A 20,986-nucleotide genomic window follows, 5' to 3' on the forward strand; every position below is an offset into this window, starting at 1 on the left:
AAATTCTTATTCTGTAGTCCATTTATGAAGAGCTTAATATAAGAAAGGTAGTAGGTCAAACTAATAAAGAATAGGCCAATGTACTATTCCAAGAACTTGTCTAATGATGTTCCAGTGCCAAAAATGATCTGAAAAATTGAGATAATTGAGAGTCTTTGATCAGAAGGGTGGAAAATAATGTTGGAAATAATCAAGTGCAAGATGTAAGGCTACGACTCGGTTTCCCATGCTGAGCATGTCAACATTCTTCATTGTTTCTTTTTGCATGCTGAACATGGGTGACATTTTTCAAAGTGATGAGAAACACTGTTTAGTGAAGTTCCTTTCATCTTTGCTGTCCACATGTATTGCTTCCATCTGAAAGTTACAGTTGCATTTAGCAGTTACAAAGGAAAGGATTGTTCTTATGTAGACATGGATATTTGAAAGGGCTGTATCAACACATAGAACAGTTAGTTACACAGTCTTCTAAGTTACACTGCTGAACAAACACCAAAGACCAAGAGGTGGCAAACAGACAATTTCATCCACAGCTGCATCCTCTGGATTTACTCATTTACTCATGAGTCACAGGCTGTAGCCATAGGATAAAGGACTTTTTGTCACATGAGGGATATTTTCCAGAATAAAAGTTGGTTTTCAACAAAAGTTTAATGTATAAAACTCTTCTAGATATGTAATCTCCCCCACACACACTACTTTTTGGGTCAAAGGAATCATTCCCTATATATTCATGGATTTTTGCATGAGTAAACAGGCCCAGAAGCAACTCTCATGAACCATAGATTAACGAGAAACTTCTTTTGACTCTGAGTTATGTTTGGCACAGAGAAAAGATGTGTGAATTCTCTGCTCTAACACAATTTGCTACAAATTAATATGAATTGTAGACTGATGAGAGGCACAGAGTGGGACACATATCACCCATATTAACAGACAGGAGAAGAAAATCTTGATGAGTACCAGGTCAAAAATTTTTCTGTGTTATTCCTAGTGATCACTTCTCTGATGCCTTGAAAAGTGGTTGAAAATAACCCTCAAACCTACTCTTAGTGATGGCTATCAATTATTTGTAATTGATGTATGTACTTAAATTAATATTTGAGATATTCAAAGGTTTTGACACACTTCAGTTTGTGCACGAGTAAGCGAACAGACAGGGTGAAGCTGAGGTGTCTTGGACTCTCTGCCAACCTCCTTTAGGACTCAGCCATGATCAGTGTCTTCCAACACATACCTGTCTGTCTAGCTACAGTATCTATGTAGGCTGGAGTTTTCTGAATTTTCTTACTGTGGTCTTAAAATACACATATGGGCCAGGCACAGTGGATCGTGCCTGTAATCCCAAAACTTTGGGAGGCCAAGGCGATCAGATCATGAGGGCAGGAGATTGAGACCATCCTGGCCAGCATGGTGAAAACCCATCTTTACTAAAAATACAAAAATTGGCTGGGTGTGGTGGCACACACCTATAATCTCAACTACTTGAGGGGCTAAGGCATGAGAATCACTTCTACCCAGAAAGCAAAGTTTGGAGTGACCCAAGGTTGTGCCACTGCACTCCAGCCTGGCAACAGAGCAAGACTCTGTGTCAAAGAAAAAAAAAAAGTACATATACATTTCTGTTATTGATACTGATCATGACCTATTTTTCGTTTGCAGTTATGATTTTTCAGAGTTTTAACTCTAAGCAAGCATTTGTTTGTTGCCCAATTCCCATCTGAAATGCATCTCATAACCAATTCTGCTATTATATATTATTTCTGTTTTCTTTTTAAAGATGTAGTCTTCAGATACTCAGAGTGAATACACAGCATTTCTTAAAGAATAATTTCTGTCTGAGGTGTGCTCATGTCTGTTTCAATTTGCAATATATTACTCATAAACAAAAAAGGTGAAGAAAGGAGGCAATCTCACCTAAGACTTAGGAGGACTAACTTGAAGGAAAAGAAATACTGTTGAAAAGTTAATGAAGAAATGTATAGCTATCATACATAGTATGAATGAATGGAACATTAAAATATGCAGGACGCTAATATTTTTGAGTTGCCACATAATAGAATATAACAGGGACACATGTAAATACAATTAAAAATAGAAGTTATTCATTGCAGTGAGAGAGATACAAAAGTGTAACAAAAAGTTCTGAGGAAATGTGAGAATATAATTGGGAATTCAAATAAGGCTCTGAGTTTATCCTAAAGTCTTGGTAGCATTTTGACAGCTCAATATGAAGTAGAGGAGCATTTCATGTGAAGGGAATAGTATCTCAGAGATGGGAAAGTATATAGGCAATGTCAGGTTGTCAGGTTGCACAAAGGATAAAGATATATTATGGAAAAAATAGAATAAGAATTGTAGGCGAGTATTGAGATCAGGACATGGAAGTCTTTGAATTCTATGCTTACACACTTGGAGTTATTTAGTAAATGCCATACATACACTTTAGGATGATACACTTTGGTAATGACATGTGGAATAGACCAGAGTAGACATACAAAGATGAGCAGTCTGGATTAGAGATATGAAGACCGGACCTCACTGGTAAGAATGGAGAAGAATCCTCAATTATGATACTATTTCTCCCTAAATACTGTATCATAATAACATCATATGGCCCCAGTTTCTACATTATTAGTAAATGTTGGTTGAATGCAGAAAAGAAAGGATGTGATCCCTGGTAATATGGCAAGGGAAGAAGCAGTGGGATAGTGCTGAGAGTAAGTGCATATTCCTTGGTGTTGCTAAGAACAATTAGAGCTTAGACTGTAAGTTTTTTCAGCAAGACGATTTTACTTTCTGCAAAACGGGCACAATGCACTAGCAGTCTTGCTACGAGAGTGCCATGAAAAAGGAAAGGGGGAAGTATTTATCTTTTACGCAGCTGGATCTTTGTTGTGTCTTGTATCTATTGGCTAGAGCTAGACTTCACAATCTAAACTAGACTTGATTGGCTAATATTTTAAAACTATTTAAAATAGGTAAGGGGCAGGAAAGAACAAAGAAAAGAGGAGGTTACTTAGAAAAGACTTGACTTACTTAAATAGGGAAAGGTATGTGTTACAAATTAAGACATGCCTGGGCCCACCCAGGCATGTCTGCAAAGGAACAAATGGAGTCAGTCTTCTTAATGCTAGAGAGCAGGGAGATTAACAAATGCTTCAATTGAGAAAGAACTTTGCTATATCTTTCCAATAGAATCATAGATGAGGCTTTGATATGGTTTAGATTTGTACCCCTAGTGTAATCCCAGTGTAATCCCCAGTGTTGGAGGAGGGGCCTGGTGGGAGGTAAGTGGATCATGAGGGAAGATTTTCCCCTTGATGTCCCCATGATAGTGAGTTCTCACAAGATCTGGTTGTTTAAACGTGTGTAGCACCTCCCCCTTCTCTTTCTCTCCTGCTCCAGCCATGTGAAGATGTGCCACTTCCCCTTTGCCTTCTGCCATGACTGAAAGTTTCCTGAGGCCTCCCTAGCCATGCTACCTGTACAGCCTGCACTAATACAGCCTTCAAAAACTATGTGATTGGAAGGATGAAAAGATTGTTAGTAAAAATAATAGACTTATTATCTGGGCACTGGGAAGTTGATAATAAGTTCTTGCAATGTCATAGGCAATTCTATTCTAAATTCTAATAGTTAAAATTTTCAAATTTTATGCTGATTTATCAATTAAATACAATTCCTTACTTTTGAAAACATTTAACATGGTTTGTACAAATATAAAGATTTTTCTAAACACACTTCATTTAAATATAAGACTAATTAAAAAGCAGAATTAGAAAATTTTATGTAAATCACAGATAAAGAAAATGGCAACATTTTTGTTTGTTTTTGTTTTGATTCCAAGGCTCACTCATGTCACCCAGGCTGGAGTGCAGTGGCACCATCTCAGCTCACTGCAACCTCCTGTACCTATTGGCTAGAGCTAGACTTCACAGTCTAAACTAGACTTGGGTTCAAGTGATTTTCGGTCTAAACTAGAACTCTTCACAGTCTAAACAAGAACTCTGGGTTCAAGCCATTCTCCTGCTTCAGCCTCCTGATTAGGTGGGATTACAGGCTCCTGCCACCACACATGGCTAATTTTTTTGGTATTTTTCATTGAGACAGGGTTTTACCATGTTGACCAGGTTGGTCTCAAACTTTTGACCTCAGGCGATCCACCCACCTTGGCCCCCCAAAGTACTGGGATTGCAGGAGTGAGCAACCACATCTAGTGAAAAAAGCAATTTTAATGAAGGAATGAAAACACCTTTTATCACCATAATAAATTTAACATTTTAAGAAAATTACAAATTAGTGATGTTAATGAAATACGCCCATACTCTACCAAAAAATAAAAGCTTATTTATTTTGAAAACGAGTTGGTTTTTCCTAAAAATGAGGTCTGTTATGAAAAGTACAATTTTAAAAAAATTGTCTTCCTATGACCTCATGGTTTTTGTTTTTGTTTTTAAATTAGGGTGTTTTCTGTATTGAGTTCCCACAATCAGAAGTTTTTTCTTCTAGAAGGCAAAATGTCAACTTTGTCATGTTAATACTTTACTATTCTCACAATTGTCATTGACAGCAGCTCTTCTGAAGTATACACCATTTACAATTTTCAGCAGAGCACAATCTCTAATGAATGTTTCACAAATAGAGCACTACCATATTCATTGTATTTAATTTTCACTATAACACTTTGAATGAGGTATGCACATTCCTCTTTTACAGGGTGAGTGTTTGACATTGTGATGCTAAATTAATTGCCAAAGATCAGTAAATTCTTTTTTTTTTTTTTTTTTTTTTTTGAGATGGAGTTTCGCTCTTGTTATCCAGGCTGGAGTGCAATGGCGCGAACTTGGCTCACCACAACCTCTGCCTCCTGGGTTCAGGCAATTCTCCTGCCTCAGCCTCCTGAGTAGCTGGGATTATAGGCACATGCCACCATGCCCAGCTAATTTTTTGTATTTTTAGTAGAGACGGGGTTTCACCATGTTGACCAGGATGGTCCTGATCTCTTGACCTCTGTGCTGCTCACTTTCTACTACCTGTCAGCTACTTCTTCACCGTTGTTGATGCCCAGAGTGCTTCCTCTAAGGTGTCTTCTTGGGTGGTACAGTAGCACCAAGTAATGTTTGCAATGTTACTACACAAACTATAGTTGCTGTGTAAATAACCATGTGGTTCTATAGAGAGGAAATCTGTATAGAATTCCTCTGTAACTGTTAGGGAAGAATCTGTATAGAATTCCTCTGTAACTGTTCTCTGTAACTATTAGGGAAGATATGGTTCAGTCTGATTAGTGTCAAATACTCTAGACAATGGCATTAGTAATGCTGTAAGTCTGGAACAGAAGGGATTAGTGAGAATCAATCACCACTACTTTTCAAATTAGTTTAAAATATGTATATTATGCACCCTAACATAGGAACTCTGTAGGGAAATCCTACGGAACTATGGAACCTTGGATATTAAATAACAGGCTTTGCTATTCTGACCTGAGCATCTAGGTCTAGCCCCAAATCATTTTTTAAAGCGTCACTTGATCTTTTAGAGCCTCAGGTTTTAAACAGAAAAACGAAGTGTTGATGACTGGGGACCAATTCCTCATAGGTCTCTCATGTTTTTTCACATCTTATGAGCTGATATGACAGCCTTTGTTCCAGACTATCTTTTCAATTATGTTTGTATAGTGAACAGCCTTGGAAAATAGAGACAGTGTCTCCCTCCAGAACAATGGTCAGTCATGCTTATTACCCATTAATAGCTTTTGGGTTCCCTAAGCTCAGGGTTTCATTTTGATAGTGCAACCTACTGTGTGAACAGATATCATCTGGCCCTTTTCATGTTACTCTGTGGGAAGTGGGGCTCAGTGAACTGTCACGAGATAATATCGATGCTCTGGCTATTGATATTACAGTGAGTATTGAAATCCTTTGTCTTGGACCCAGGAGCCTTCTTGTCTTTTGCAGCAGGCTAACTAGTTAGATTGCAAGAACTGTAAATTCCCAGACACTTCACACTTCTTGACATTGATATGTACAGTCTTCATAAACTTTGGCAAAGATTTATTTGCCCCCATCACTCAAATCCCCAAAACTGTACTGTCTAACTCCATCTTCAGCTCAAATAAACAGCAAGCTAAAACCCGACCTTTGCTGGGTAATTTAATTAGCTCTTTCTCAATAACTTGGTATCATTGACCTTCCAACTGCCCTGCTCTGAAAACATGTGCTGCAGTTCTAACTAGGAACAGGTTGAGACCTTTAGAAAACTTGAGTAGTAAAAAGATTATTGTGCCCTCTGCATGTGTAATTTAAAACAAAAACAGTAATAAACAGCAAAGGAAGTTTAAGGAAGTCCAGTGAGATTCTGATTATGTGCGTGATGATCGTTCAGACACTGCTGTTCTCATAGAAGCAAATATTAAAGACTTTCGTTTCTCAGTCATTTTCTACACCTAAACTTGTGATTAGTCTGTCTGTCGGACAACCCGGCAGTACTGATTTGAAACCTAAACCCCAGATCTGAGCTATTATCTACTCTCTTCTTGCATGTATCTGTGTTGTACCTTCTCCCCAACTCCGCTTCTATTCTGTCTGTCTGCCAAGTCAAGCTGCCTCTCTCTGCCGAATTAATCTGATATCAATAGCTTACCTGTCACCATTTGTCAGGATTTCCTCCCACTGCCCATTTTGATTCAGACTGTCCCACTGCCTCAGTGATTCTGAACTCACTGTTTGACACAGCCCACATTTCTTTGAGGTATTGCATGATTCAAAGCTCATCTAAGGAAAGAGGTTCATGTCAGAAACCCCATTTCACCAGCAACTCAGGTTATGCTTACTTCTAATTATACTGCTAAGTTAGTGTCATTTGATGTTTAATTTTGTATTATCAAGAGGTATAATGAAAAATAAAAGGCATTTATGCAAAAACATTTCAGGGGTTTTTAGTATTCTCTCGTCAGTCAGAAGACAATCCTATAATTATCATCATCATGATATTTACTTTAAAAAGGGTAAGAAAGTAACAGTAAACTCAAATGCCTTTAAGAGTTTAGGAAAGATATGTAATTTCTTAAAACAACAGCATGTGAGATGGGAAAGAAAAATGAGGGATACCTCTCATTTGTAAATGTCTAATAAGTATTGGAAAGTTGTGAGAAAAAAATTCAAATTACATGAAATAGTGAAGTCACTCATTCATATATATTTTTAGCTGAATGAAAATTTATTTAAAGAATTATCAACATTTTACATATATTATGGCACACACTCAGGAATCCCCCTTCTTCCCCCCAGTTACACCAATGGTCTTTTCTCGTTTTCTTTATTTTCTTCTTTCCTTGTTCAACCCTCACTGTTTCTTGTTTGTTTGTTGTTTTGAGACAGTGTCTCACTGTTACCCAGGCTAGAGTGCAGTGATGTAATCATGTTTCACTGCAGTCTCCCTCTCTTGTGCCCAAGTGATTCACCCCCCTTGGCCTCTCAAAGTGCTGGAATTACAGGCATGAGCTACCACAACTGGCCCCTTACCATCTTCTTATAAACTGGCAACTTTTCCTTTTTAGTAATCATCAAAATACTTAAAACATTTTCCGAAGCCTAGAGGCACAGCTAACAAAGAAAGCCTTCTCCTACTCCTATTCCCTTAATCTGAGTGGGGAAATGGGTTTTACATCAAAAATACTTACTGATTAGCAGTATCAAAAACAGCAGCAGTTTAGCCTTAATACGATTTATATATGCAGCATGATTGGGAAAGACATTTACTGTGTTTCTCTGCCATGTTACACTAAGGACTCCATCATGCCTCCTGTCCCATAAAGATTGGTTCCTCTGTGATATCTACTTGGAGTATGTCCTTTCCCCTTTTTGTGGGTATAGACTTTAGTAATTGCCTTAAATTTCAGATAGCAGCCAGGCACTTTTACTTCACGCTTGTCAGAAGCTAAGTTTTCAGCACACTGCCAAGTCTCCCTAATGTCAACAAAGCTAGCAGTCACTCCTAGGCCAAATTTGTTCCCTTCCTGAAGCATTGTCTGAAGCTGAACAAGAGTCACTCCCTAGCATCTCCCCAGTTCTATTGTGCAATGTGGATACAAAAGATACAGTCCCATGACTGGCTAGCTGAGGATGCCAACAGGTCTCAACTGTCTTGACTTGGTTTATGACAAACCCAGCCTAAGGCTGCCATTTAAAAATGGAGAGACAGCTGGACTCATCTTTCTGAAGTTATCTGGACCTCAGTATTACTCTTGTGACCTGAATTATCTTATTTCGTTTTTTGCTTGGCTGGTGCAAGTCAGCTCCTGGAAGGTGGAACTGTTTTGTTCTCCATTAACATCTCCCGGGATTTTTGCCATAGGCTTTTCTGTCCTGTTTGTATTACTGGTTGTTTGTTTGAATTTCCTCTTTGGGACCTGAGGAATTTACACTAAAACACCCGTTTCTTTACAGAAAAGATACTGTCGCCCTTCTGGCAGAGGCCTTTTCTAGTCTCAGGTATGCTGAGTAGACCTACACCTTGCCTTCTGCCAGAGAGGAGGACAGTTGTCAGACTCCCTGGAGTTTGGCAAGGCTGCCTTAGTGAGGACATAACCTGCAACTCCCAAACGGATAGATGAGGCAATGGAGAGAGGAGAGCACCAACCTATGAGTGACAAGTGCCTTCCATTGTCAAAGATGCTGCAAGCACCACGATACCCCTTCTTAGCAGGGACCCAGCAGGCCTGACCAGCTTCATTATTTTCTAGGTATGATTTCCATCCTGTCTCTCATTATTGCTAAAATTCTATCTGGAGAAAGAGCTCATTCTTATCTAAAACAACAAAATCTTGTTTTATCTGCTAAAAAAAAAATAACATAAAATAACTATTGGACTGTTTGGAAAGACGTGGCCTCTGCTCTGACTTATCAACTGTGATCTTGACTAAGTTAAGCAGTCACTCTGACCTTACATTACTCCCTCAAACTTGAGTAAAAATAGCAACTTCCTCTACTTATAAATTATTTCTAAAAATTAGATTCTTGAGATTCAAAGATAGGTAATACCTCCTTCAAGAAACTCACTCTCAAGGCTGGGGAATTGAAATTCTGCCTCCTAACTAGACTGCATTCTTTTAAATGCTGTGCTAAGGCTATATACATTTGCCAAATCAAGTTAATTTCAAAGTCTTGCCGAATCTACTTTTTTGAAATCTCCAAGTCATGTGGCTGTCTTTCCATTCTGCTTCCCTATCGCAACCATCAGCTCACCTCCTCTCCTAACCCAAAATGTTCCTAACTGGTCTCCCTGCCTTGCCTTTCCCCTGACCGCATCCTATGATAGAGTGATCATGACTGGAAATGCAAATTATATTATATGACCTACCTCCAAGAAATATTCAGCTGCCCAACTCCCTTCACATGGAGTCCAAATTTCCCTAACATGTTTTAAGAGTCTCTTCATGAGCAAAGCGCTTCTGTCTTTTCCAGTCATACCCAAATCCTTCCTAATCAAAGGCCATTTGTATCAGTGTAAGGACAGAGACAGTTGTTCCAAATATAAGGAAGAGCATTGACAAAGTTACAGATAATAATTCAGGTGAGTGTGATACAGAGATCTGATTAGTAATGTCTCAGAATGACTAGAAGGCATGGATGAGAGGATAAAGAGAAAGAAAAGGAGACCGCAAAACCACAGTCCAGATTGTAGGAGGCTTGGGTTGTCCTAACAAGCAGGGCCTTCTCTGCTGGCTCTCAGAAGTTCTCATCCATGATCTGCTAGAAGAATATTGTGATTAGAACTGCACTTTCTAGTGGCTGCAGAGCATACATATAGGAGGTAGCGATTTGGGTCCACAAGAACATTGTGGTTTAATAAAACTCTAAAAGAGAGAGTAGAGCTCAAACAAAGGCAGTTGTAATGGAAATGGAAGGAAAGTTAAAGACTTCAGAGACATTGAAAATAATGCGGGAAATTAGAGCAGAGAAGCATCAATCATGACATCAGGGTTACTAATTTGTGACACTAGGGGATTAGGATGTTGTTGATGAAAGTGAGCAAAGGAATTTAGCAGAGATCAGAGTAGAACTTTTTTTTTTCCTGAAAACTGTAAATACCCTACTGCATAAGATATCATCATCCTTATTACCAAGCAGTCCTGTGTTAACAGCCCTTTGGGTCTAGAGCTTGAATTATAGGCTATTTCTTGTACTTGAAAGAAACTATATCCTGACTAGTCCAGATGGATGTTACCTAACCTGCTTTAAGATCCTCTGAGGAGGAACAACCATAACAAACTCAAGAAAGCCTCATTCTTAGCAACTGTGCATCCTTCCAGATGTCTTATCAATGATATCATTCCCTCGATATGTTACAGAGTCCACTTGGACAATGTTTAAAGAGACTCGTGACATTCTGGTATAAGAGAATCATGATTTCTGGATTCTTTAAAATTCAAATGTTGGGTGTAAAAAAGCAAGTCTTCTGTTTGATCATAAAAGGTATAAAGATGCAAAGAGAGAAAGGTCCATTCTAGCATTTCAATAATATCTGTTTTCACTGAAAACCTGAGCTGACTTTAATCATCTATACTTCAGACTGGACTGATATCTCAGAAAGCTGCAAGTACTGTGAACACTGTCACACTAGCACAAAACCCTTTGCAAAAAATTTCCCAAAATACATAGATTAAAAAGCATATTTTCTCTGTCTCTGTCTTCCTCTCTCTCTCTCTCTATTACACACACACACACACACACACACACACACGAGTTTGTCTTTGTTAAATTATTTTCACTGTACAAAAGATAAATTTTTTAAACTAATATAGTTCATGCTAAAAATGTTTTATCCATTGAAAAGATACTCATTTATAATAGATTAGTTCAATCAATACTTGTAAATTGCACATTTTGAGGGTATAATTGGTAAATGCAAACTCAACTAGAGAAGAAGAGAGAGCAGTGTGTCTTTATTCCTTCTGTGAGGTTGGAAAGTAAAGAAATGCAGAACACCACTGGTCCACATAGTTTGAATTATGAAAACAGCACTTACTACTGCATTGCTCAGAGAGATCACTTACAAACCTCTTTTTCAATTGTATCTACTTTTTTTGTGTGTGTTGGCATTAGACAACAGACCACCTTTGCATTTAAAGTCTTTTCTTAAAAAGATTTTAAATTTAGAAAAAGTGTTTGCACTTAAACAATGCTTCCTTATCTGTCACTTTCATGCTTAAATGGTCGTCCAATTTGACATTAACTTTACTGAGAATAATAAGTCTCAGTAGAGCTTCTATTATCCAATGTTCTGTGAGTAGGTAGCACTTCAGTTGAAAGAAGATTATTTCATTTTTATCTTTTCTGGAACACTAGAGGAAAGGCTCAGACATTGTCACATTTCATTTGCAGGTAAACCTGTATTCATCTTAGGTTAACTGGTTACCACTACTCACTTTCACCTAATAATTCCATATTTTTTTCTTATAGAGCAGTGTCTACTTTTATTTCAGAATGAATCATGTGTGGCTATTTGACATTTTATGGCTCATGGATTCCTAATGAATATCTAAATTGTATTTTCATTACCCAGTATACAATCCTTTCTAAGAAGCAAGATTTTTGTTGTACGTGTACAGTTTGATGCCATTTCTTACATATTAGTAGCAAATATCTACTTGGCTTATTCATGAAGAAATGAGTGATGAAGGTGCCCACAAGCATTTCTACTTGGTATTTGTGCTCAGGTTCTTTTAATTAAGGATTTTGACATCTCTACGAGTTAGAAGAAAGTATGGTGAAGAGCAAACTCTTCACATGTTTATTCTGTACATTTTTATCTTGCTTATGAAAATAATTATCTCAATGTGTCTCTCTATAAATAAAAGTTTGGAGTTTTAGCTAAGAAAAACACTGTACTTTAAATAAAGTAATATGCTCTGAAAATTCCTGCCTATATAAACCATTTTAGAGTAAAATGCAGGAATAACTAGAAAGGACAAAACTGTCTTGTTTTTAAAACTCCTCAAGATTCAAGCAATGGGGTATCATGGGAAGTATTAATAGAAACATGACAAGGAAAGGCTAATAATGTCAATCATTTAAAGCAAAAAATAGCAAACAAAATATTTAGGTCACAATTCCATAAAGGATATGAAATTTATAAATTTTAGATGACATCCTCTTATCAAGTACTAACACTTTGAAAGCAGAAGTATATCTTATATATTATCAGAAATACATTTCTACAGCATAGTTTTTTACTTCTAAAACAAATTATTGACAGAATTTGCTCATCTATAAGTAGGCTGCTTATTTCACATACCCATCTTCATTTTTATAATTCTGCACTTAAATTTGTGGACAAATATATACAGAGAATACTGAGGTATTATGTATTTTAGTATTTCTTCTCAATCTAATTAATTCTCTATAATAATAATCCTTTGGATTAAAACAAAATACATTGATGAGGAGATTTTTATTGGTTGTGTGTGTGTTTTGATCAAAAACATTCAACTATTGAGCTGCATAACTTTTTTGTTTTATTTGGATTTTTCAGATTTATTGAGTATAATTAACAAATAGAATTTGTATGTATTCAAGATGTACAATGTGATGGCTTTTTAAAAATTTGGTTTTTTGCTTTTTGTTTTTGAGACAATTTTTCTTTGTCACTTGTTTTTGAGACAATTTTTCTTTGTCACTTAGGCTAGAGTACAGTGTCACAGTCATGACTCACTGGAGCTTCAACCTCCCAGGCTCAGGCAATCCTCCCTTGTCAGACTCCATGCTAGATGGGACAACAGAGGTGCACCACCATGTTTGGCTAAATTCTTTGTTTTTTATTTTTTATTTTTAGTAGTGATAGGCTCTCATTATATTGACCAGGCTGGTCTGGAACTCCTGGACTCAAACAATCTGCTCACCTTTGTCTCCCAAAGTGCTGGGATTACAAGGATGAGCCATCATGTCCAGTATGTGATATTTTTATATGTGTATACAGTTTTAAAATTTTGTATTTTCTTAGATGGCTACTTTTATATTATTTACAGATTATTTTTTAAAACTTTTATTCAGCAGGAAAAAAGATTTTCTGTTTCACGGATTCAATCTTCTTTACTTCTGTTTCTCACATACCCTCCTCTATGACAGGAACAGCAGTAGGAGGAAAGTGTTATATCATTGATGCTCAAGGTTTGAGAGGCAAAGCAACATGAGAATAACTTGCCTCTTTTTTTCATGTTTCCTATTCAGAGCATAACAAAATCAGATCTTGATAGTAAGTACTTACCTTGCACCAAACAGATCAATCTTTTCCATTAGATTGTCACATGAGACATGAACTCGACTGTAATTGATTTCAAAGTCATGTGGCACAACAGCCCTTATAGTATTTTTTTCTATGATCATCTCAATCAATAGAACTAGCAACTTAACAAAAATAATTACATCAACATATCTGCTTTCCTGACACCGTTTTGTTCTTAGGTGTTAGAAACCGTCTGGTATTAGAAGAAATCCAATAAGTCAGAAACGGAAAGATTAGGAGTCTGGGTAACTAAGTGCTTTTACCTCCTGGGTTCCAGTGATGCTGATTCCCTCATTTTCTCAATCTTTCCACAGCTCATAGAACAGTCCATCATTCTTACAAGCAGTTCTAATAGTTCCTGGATTTGGAGTTTGATGCAGAGCTTGATGCAGGCTTTGTATTAGCAGTTGCTTATATAAAAGCTAAAATAGGCAGGTATTAAAAGGATTAAGTGATTCAGTAGAGTATCTCAGCCAGCCACAATTCAGGACACAATAGTTCAAATCTTTCATTGCTGTTTTCTTTGATAAAATGTAGGTTTTAACCTTTTGGGAAGTCTTTTTCTACAGTGTCAGCAGCAGCTCTAGACCTGTCAACTCAACAATACTTTACAACTAATGCCTTTCACAGTGTCTGAGGTAGAGAAAGGAATTGCAATAATACTGCCTAGGATTCTGTGAGATTGGAAATGTAGTAGCATATATGGGCTAGTTACTTTGTGTATGAAAATAGGTGAGTCGACAATGACATGGTAAAAAAAAAAAATACCTGCAGCAGAAATGCAAGTCACTGAAAAGAATAAAATTATTTTATTAGGGGATGCTCAAGACCAGTATGTGTCATGTCTGAATTAAAATGAGAATCTATTAAGATGTCATTTTGGGGCTTGAGAGTTTCCAAAGATAAACTTTTGTTTGCATCAAAAGAGTAAATAGTAATTTACTCATTAGAAGGTTGAGAATTGACATTTATGTTTATACTGTTTATTTATTCATTTTTAAGTGAAGATGTCTTCTGTTAACCTCAGGGGATATGACCATCAATTAACTTCAATTGTGTCTTGTTCACTATGCAAACCTTTCAATTTCTTATTTATTTTGCCCAGATCAAAACATAATTTTATTGAACAAACTAAGGATATTTTCCTACAAAAGTGTGTTAGCTTTAGCATTCTTTGTCCCATAACTGAATTATCTTGGGATTCTTCAATTACAGTCGGTTGAAATGAGAGTATGATTTCTAATGGAAAGAAACAGACTATAACGATGCTGGGGTAATCTGACATAGTAAGTTCACTGAGAGCAATAAAAGATGGAAAGATAGACAACATGGGGAGCTACAATTCCATAGAGGAGCTCTTCCTGCTTTTATTATAACATTCTCACTAGTCAAGGTTATGCTAACAAAGTTGTGAATTGAATTTATTGTTAGATTTTATTCGAGAACAACACAGACATTGATTTTAGATCATTGCTTTTCTAAGGTACACAGTGCTAGCAAAGAACATATGTAGATATGAGAGAGAGAGAGGAAAGAAACATTTCTATGAGATAATTAGCAATGTTATTCTCATTGCCCAGTCAATCATTGATGAGCATCAAAGAAAAGTGTATAGTAGATATGTGACTAAGACAGGGCAGTAAATGAATCGAAGAAAAGAAGTAACCTATTTTTCTGAATAGTTTTCTTTGTTAGTAGACTTTCTCTTCCTTCAGTTAGTTTCCTCTTTCATATTCTTCCCTTTTTTCCTTCTTTTCTTCTGCACTTTTTTTTCTTTTATACTTTAAGTCCTGAGGTACATGTGCAGAACGTGCAGGTTCGCTACATAGGTATACATGTGTCATGGTGGTTTGCTGCATCCATCACTCCATTATCAAAATTAGGTATTTCTCCTAATGCTATCCCTCCCCTAGCCCCCCACCTGCCAACAGGCCCCAGTTTCTGATGTTCCCCTCCTTGTTTCCATGTGTTCAACTACCACTTATGAGAGAGAACATGTGGTATTTGGTTTGCTGTTCTTGTGTTAATTTGCTGAGAATGATGGTTTTCAGCTTCATCTGTGTCCCTGCAAAGGACATGAACTCATCCCTTCTTATGGCTGCATAGTATTTCGTAGTGTATATGTGCCACATTTTTTTAATCCAGTCAATCATTGATGGGCATTTGGTTTGGTTCCAAGTCTTTGCTATTGTGAACAGTGCCACAATAAACATACATATACATGTGTCTTTATAATAGAATAATTTATACTCCTTTGGTTGTATACCAAGTAATGGTCTTTCTGGGTCAAATGGTATTTCTATTTCTAGATCCTTGAGAAATCGCCACACTGCCTTCCACAATGATTGACTAATTCACACTCCCACCAACAGTGTAAAAGCTTTCCTGTTTCTCCACATCCTCTCCAGCATCTGTTGTCTCCTGACTTTTTAATGATCCCCATTCTAACTGGCATAAGATGGTGTCTCATTGTGGTTTTGATTTGCATTTCTCTAATGACCAGTAATGATGAACTTTTTTTTGTATGTTTGTTGGCTGCATAAATCTCTCCTTTTGAGAAGTGTCTGTTCATATACTTTGCCCAGTTTTTGATGGCTTGTTTTTCTCCTGTTAATTTGTTTAAGTTTCCTGTGGATTCTGGATATTAGCCATTTGTTGGATGGAGAGACTGCAAAAATTTTCTCCCATTATATAGGTTGCCTGTTCACTCTGATGAGTTTCTTTTGCTGTTCTGCACTATTTTATCTTTTTTGTTGTTATCATTGTCTTCTCTATCTCCTCCTCCTTATCCCCTATCTTCCTCATCTTTTTCATTGTTATTAACTATGAGATGATAATCTAAGGACTCCTCAAATGCATAGTTCCTTTCAAAAATCACTGAATAATTGATTAAAGATATGTATTTAAATTAGAAATAACATTTCAAAAACAAATACAGTATGGCATAGTTCACTGGTGAATGGAAAAATTTTTTTTTAGTGGATTAATTTTTTTAGAGGAGTTTTAAGCTCAAAATTTAAATAATAATAATTTTAGTCCAGGCTCACACCTGTAATCCCAGCACTTTGGGAGGGCAAGGTGAGTGGATCACTTGATGTCAGGAGTTCCAGACCATCGTGGCAAACATGGTGAAACCCCCTTTCTATTAAAAATACAAAAATTAGCCAGGTGTAGTGGCCCACACTTATAATCTCAGCTCCTTGGGAGACTGAAACATGAGAATATCTTGAAAATGGCTGGGGGGCTGAGATCATGTCACTGCATTCCAGCAGGGGGACAGAGTGAGACTGTCTCAAAACAAACAAACAAACAAACAAATTTAAACTTAATTCTTTTTCAAAAGAATTTTTCTTACTATTTATCCAACAGATTAATACCAGCATTCCTGAGGAAAAAATTATTAGCTAAAAATCTATTTCAGGAAGAATTAAGAACTTTACACAGTAAACAATTGCCATTGTCATTGAATATGTAAGAGAGATGAAGAATTCTGTTTTTGTAATATTATTGTCTTCATGGTATATTTAGCTCTTCATTTAGATAAAACTTAGAATACTACTTATATATTTAGATAGTCTTCAATTTTCTGTTATGTCTAAACATCATCTTTTAGTATTAGAAATAATTTAAGAAATTGCTCACATATGTATTTTAGCCAAAATTGTTTTAAGACACATTTTGTAAGTAGGTGTTTGTATCTTATTTAGATAGTCTATTTTATATTTAATTCTAATCTTTAAGGATATTATCTCTGAACAGACGTTTTCTTTATTTTAGATGATGATTTGCAGAATTTATCTTTTCTGCAAGTGACAAGATTTGTTTTGATAAAAATTATGTCTATTATATCACAAACTATTTTAAAAAGGCTTAAATGCAACATAAAATTTAAATATACATAAAATATAAATATACTGTATTCATTTTTTTTTCAGTGACAAGACTAGTATGGAGTACAAACTTCTTCTAGTAGAAGTGGAGAACAAGTACTATAGACACATTTAGTTCTCCATAGTGGATCAAGATTGTGAGATAAAAAATACACCATTTATATTTAAGTTAATGTATTTCTATTATTTTCATAATTATTTTAATTATGTTTCATAGAAATGAATGTTGTATTGAATGAAGTTTTAGAAAATCTAGTATTCTAATAATATCCATGACTTGGAGAAGAGTATGTCATAGGTTCAGTTTTTATACATATAGTTTTGTATTCTGTCTCTGGCTTTGTAATAAGAAATTAAGAATTTACATAGCCAAAGGCATTAAATGACTAAATTCTTTTTGGCTCTTTTTTTTTTTTTTGATAAATATTTTCCAGTTTTAGTTTTCTGTTGATAGCTTTAATCTGCATTTCATGTTATTTAAATTTTTGGTTTGAAGGACAGTTGAGAGTCGGGTTAAAAGTATTGCAATTTTGGTCAACTAGATTTATTGAGTGTCCAAAGTGTACAGTTAGCATATGTGTCTGTAATATGAAACAGAAGAAGTAAAAGCTCAGTTCTGTCTCCTTCAGAAGTACTAATGTGTATCAATGCAGCTGAATCTCACTTTGAAATGAGATAGACTTTTTAAAAGTACCAGGTAAACAAGTTGTATATATAACTGCATATTTAAATACATAATAAGAGTTTATTATTTAAAGGGCTCCCATGCTGAATTACAAATGTGTTAATTTGTAAGAAGGTGATAATTTTTAATAAGTATTTTCTCAATGCATTTTTAATTTATTAAGTATGTTTAACCTAATGACTATGTATGTACATTTTGTGATAGAGATACAGGAATACTTTGAGATAGTAGTATAGGGTCAAGTTCATCAAGAATAGTTCCATAGAGGAAGATTTGAGATTACTGAAAACAGAACTGATTATGTATTAAATAGCAGAGGGCAATAAGAAATATAATACAGAAAAATTTTTCTAACTTGTCTGATGGAACACTTTCTGTTAGTTCCTATTGTTTTGTTTTCTTTTGTTTTACTGTCATTAGGGTGTTTGATGATCTACTGTCAGATACTTAAAGTCACAAAAATATAATTCCACAGTTTTATTTGGCATCAATGCTATTTTAAAACTTTAATAATTTTGAATGGTACATACAGTCTCTAGTTTATCTGGTTTCTAAACTCTATGATGTCTCATATTCAGACTAACAGCATTTGGGTTTGATAGCCTTGATTTCAGTCTATACATTAACTGAAAGTATACTATATGCAAACATGATATAAAAGACAGCCATTCACCTTATCATCATATGAAGCAGTCCATTAGAAGAATAGATAGCAAAGAAATAATTACATATTTAAATTGATGTTAAATACGTTAAATAAATTACATATGCAGTTTGAAGTTTTAACAATAGGATTTAAAATAGGAAATGACACATAAGCCAAAGCTTGAAGAATTCATGTGTCAGGTGAAGAGTTTTGGGGGTAGTCACCATTTCCTGATGAGAAAATGAGGTCTATAGAAGCTGACACTCCAGTTAACAGAGAAAGAAGATTTAGATCATCTGGCTTCTATAATAAAATTCTTTTCACTGTCAAATCTTTTATCGTCTATTTATAATTCAATCATATAAATACAACTTTTTTGTAGATTAACATTTACAGATTTATTAAATACTTAAAAATTGAGCAGTGATAATTTGATTACCTTTCACTGTTTTATTCAGTCTTTCCTAATTTGTCACAGTTAAAGACCATGGGAAAGAATAATCAGAAAATCCACTAATTAGAATCAGTGTCTACTTTCTTCAACTAATTAAATCATTTGTTTGTTTTAAATAAGATATACTTTTATTAAAATGATTATTTCTCATCTGATGTAAAAGTATGTTATACTTTTTCTTTAATTAATAAAATTAAAAGTTGAACATAAATTCCAAACTCAAAAACAATAGGAACTTTGTGTTTCAATGAGCATATTACCTATTATATTAAAAAGAACTCTCATTAATGAATTTGTTAATTTTCCTTTGCTGTGACTTTGGATAACATGTTTATTTTTCTTCCAAACATGGGAACACCCAAAATGTATGGTTCTCAAGAGGTCAAAACGTGTCTTCTATCAGTGTGCACTTAGAGGACCAAACACGATGAGGAAGAGCGACTATGGTAATAATTATTAGTATTAGATCCCCAAGGGCAATTTTCCTAGTTTTGCCCTCCCATTGCTGTTCTGAAGATCTCTTATACCAATCAAGTTGAGTCTTTAAATCAATGAATTAAAAAGAATGACCTTCAATATCATGTGATTTTGACAGAAGTTTGATCCAACCTGGGATATGACAAGGCAGAGTAAATGGCCTATCACTTTGGCCATTTACTCTGCCTGTTCCTGGATTCAGGCATCGTAGACAAGGATTCAAAAGCTAAAGATATCCAATTCTACTCCACCCCACTTCTAAATATAGTATGGATGGAAGGGAGACAGTCAAATGGAAATGCTTAACATTTTATACAGCTCTCATTATGTACTAGGCCTTGTTCTTGGTACTAAATATATGTTAAATTATTTTAATCTTCATATAAACCCTGTAAGGGTACTATTATTATCCTTATTGATAAGAAAAGTGATGCACAAAGATATTAATAAAATTAGCCCAAGGGCTATAAATTATGAGGTACTGAACTAAAGTGACGGTTCCAGAGGCTGTGCCTGCTATAAAACTTATCTTTGGAATCAGCCTGCTTTCAGATCTGGACTCTATTTACCAGCCATGAGATCTTGGATAATTGATTTATCCTCCCTTAAAATCAATTTCTTAATCTGAAAAATGAGATTAACAACACCTCAGAGGGTTACTGCAAGGATTGATTGTGATAAGCTACTTAAAGCACCTTAGCACAGTGGGTAACAGAACGCTCCGTGGTTGACACTTAGAGTCATTGTTATCATCCATGTACATCTCTCTCTTTTTTTTGTTTTGTTTTTTGAGACCGAGTCTCGCTCTGTCACCTAAGGTGGAGTGTAGTGGTACAATCTCCACTCACTGCAAACTCTTCCTCCTGGGTTCAAGGGATTCTCTTGCCTCAGCATCCCAAGTAGCTGGGACTACAGGATCCTGCCATCACACCTAGCTAAGTTTTGTATTTTTAACAGGGACAAGATTTCACCATATCGGCTAGGCTGGTCTTGAACTCCTGACCTTGTGATCCACCTGCCTCGGCCTCACAAAATGTTGGGATTACAGGTATGAGCCACTGTGCCCAGCCACACCTCTTTTTATCTTGCTTCATACTTTACTGTACTTCGCACCTACTGCAGTTTCTACAAATTGAATGTTTATGACAATCCTACTTTGAGCTATCAGCTTATGGCTCTCCTGCTATCAATGCCATTTTATGACATCATGTGCTCACTTCATGTCTCTGCGTCACATTTTGACAATATTTCCAACTTTTTCACTATTATTATATCTGTTATAGTCATTGGTGATCAGCAATATTTGATGTAACTATTGTAATTGTTTTGGGGCACTGTGAACCACACCCATATAAGATAGCAGACTTAATTAGTAAATGTTATGCATTATCAGTCTGTTTCACCAGCTGGCTGTTCCCCCATCTCTATCCCTCTCTCCTTGGTCCTCCCATTCTCTGAGAAACAGCAGTATTGAAGTTAGGCTGGTAAGTATCCCTACAATGACCTCTAAGTGTTCACGTGACAGGAAGAGTCACATGACATAGAGT

Source organism: Callithrix jacchus, chromosome 1 (genome assembly GCF_049354715.1).
Source record: "Callithrix jacchus isolate 240 chromosome 1, calJac240_pri, whole genome shotgun sequence".
NCBI classification, from domain to species: domain Eukaryota; kingdom Metazoa; phylum Chordata; class Mammalia; order Primates; family Cebidae; genus Callithrix; species Callithrix jacchus.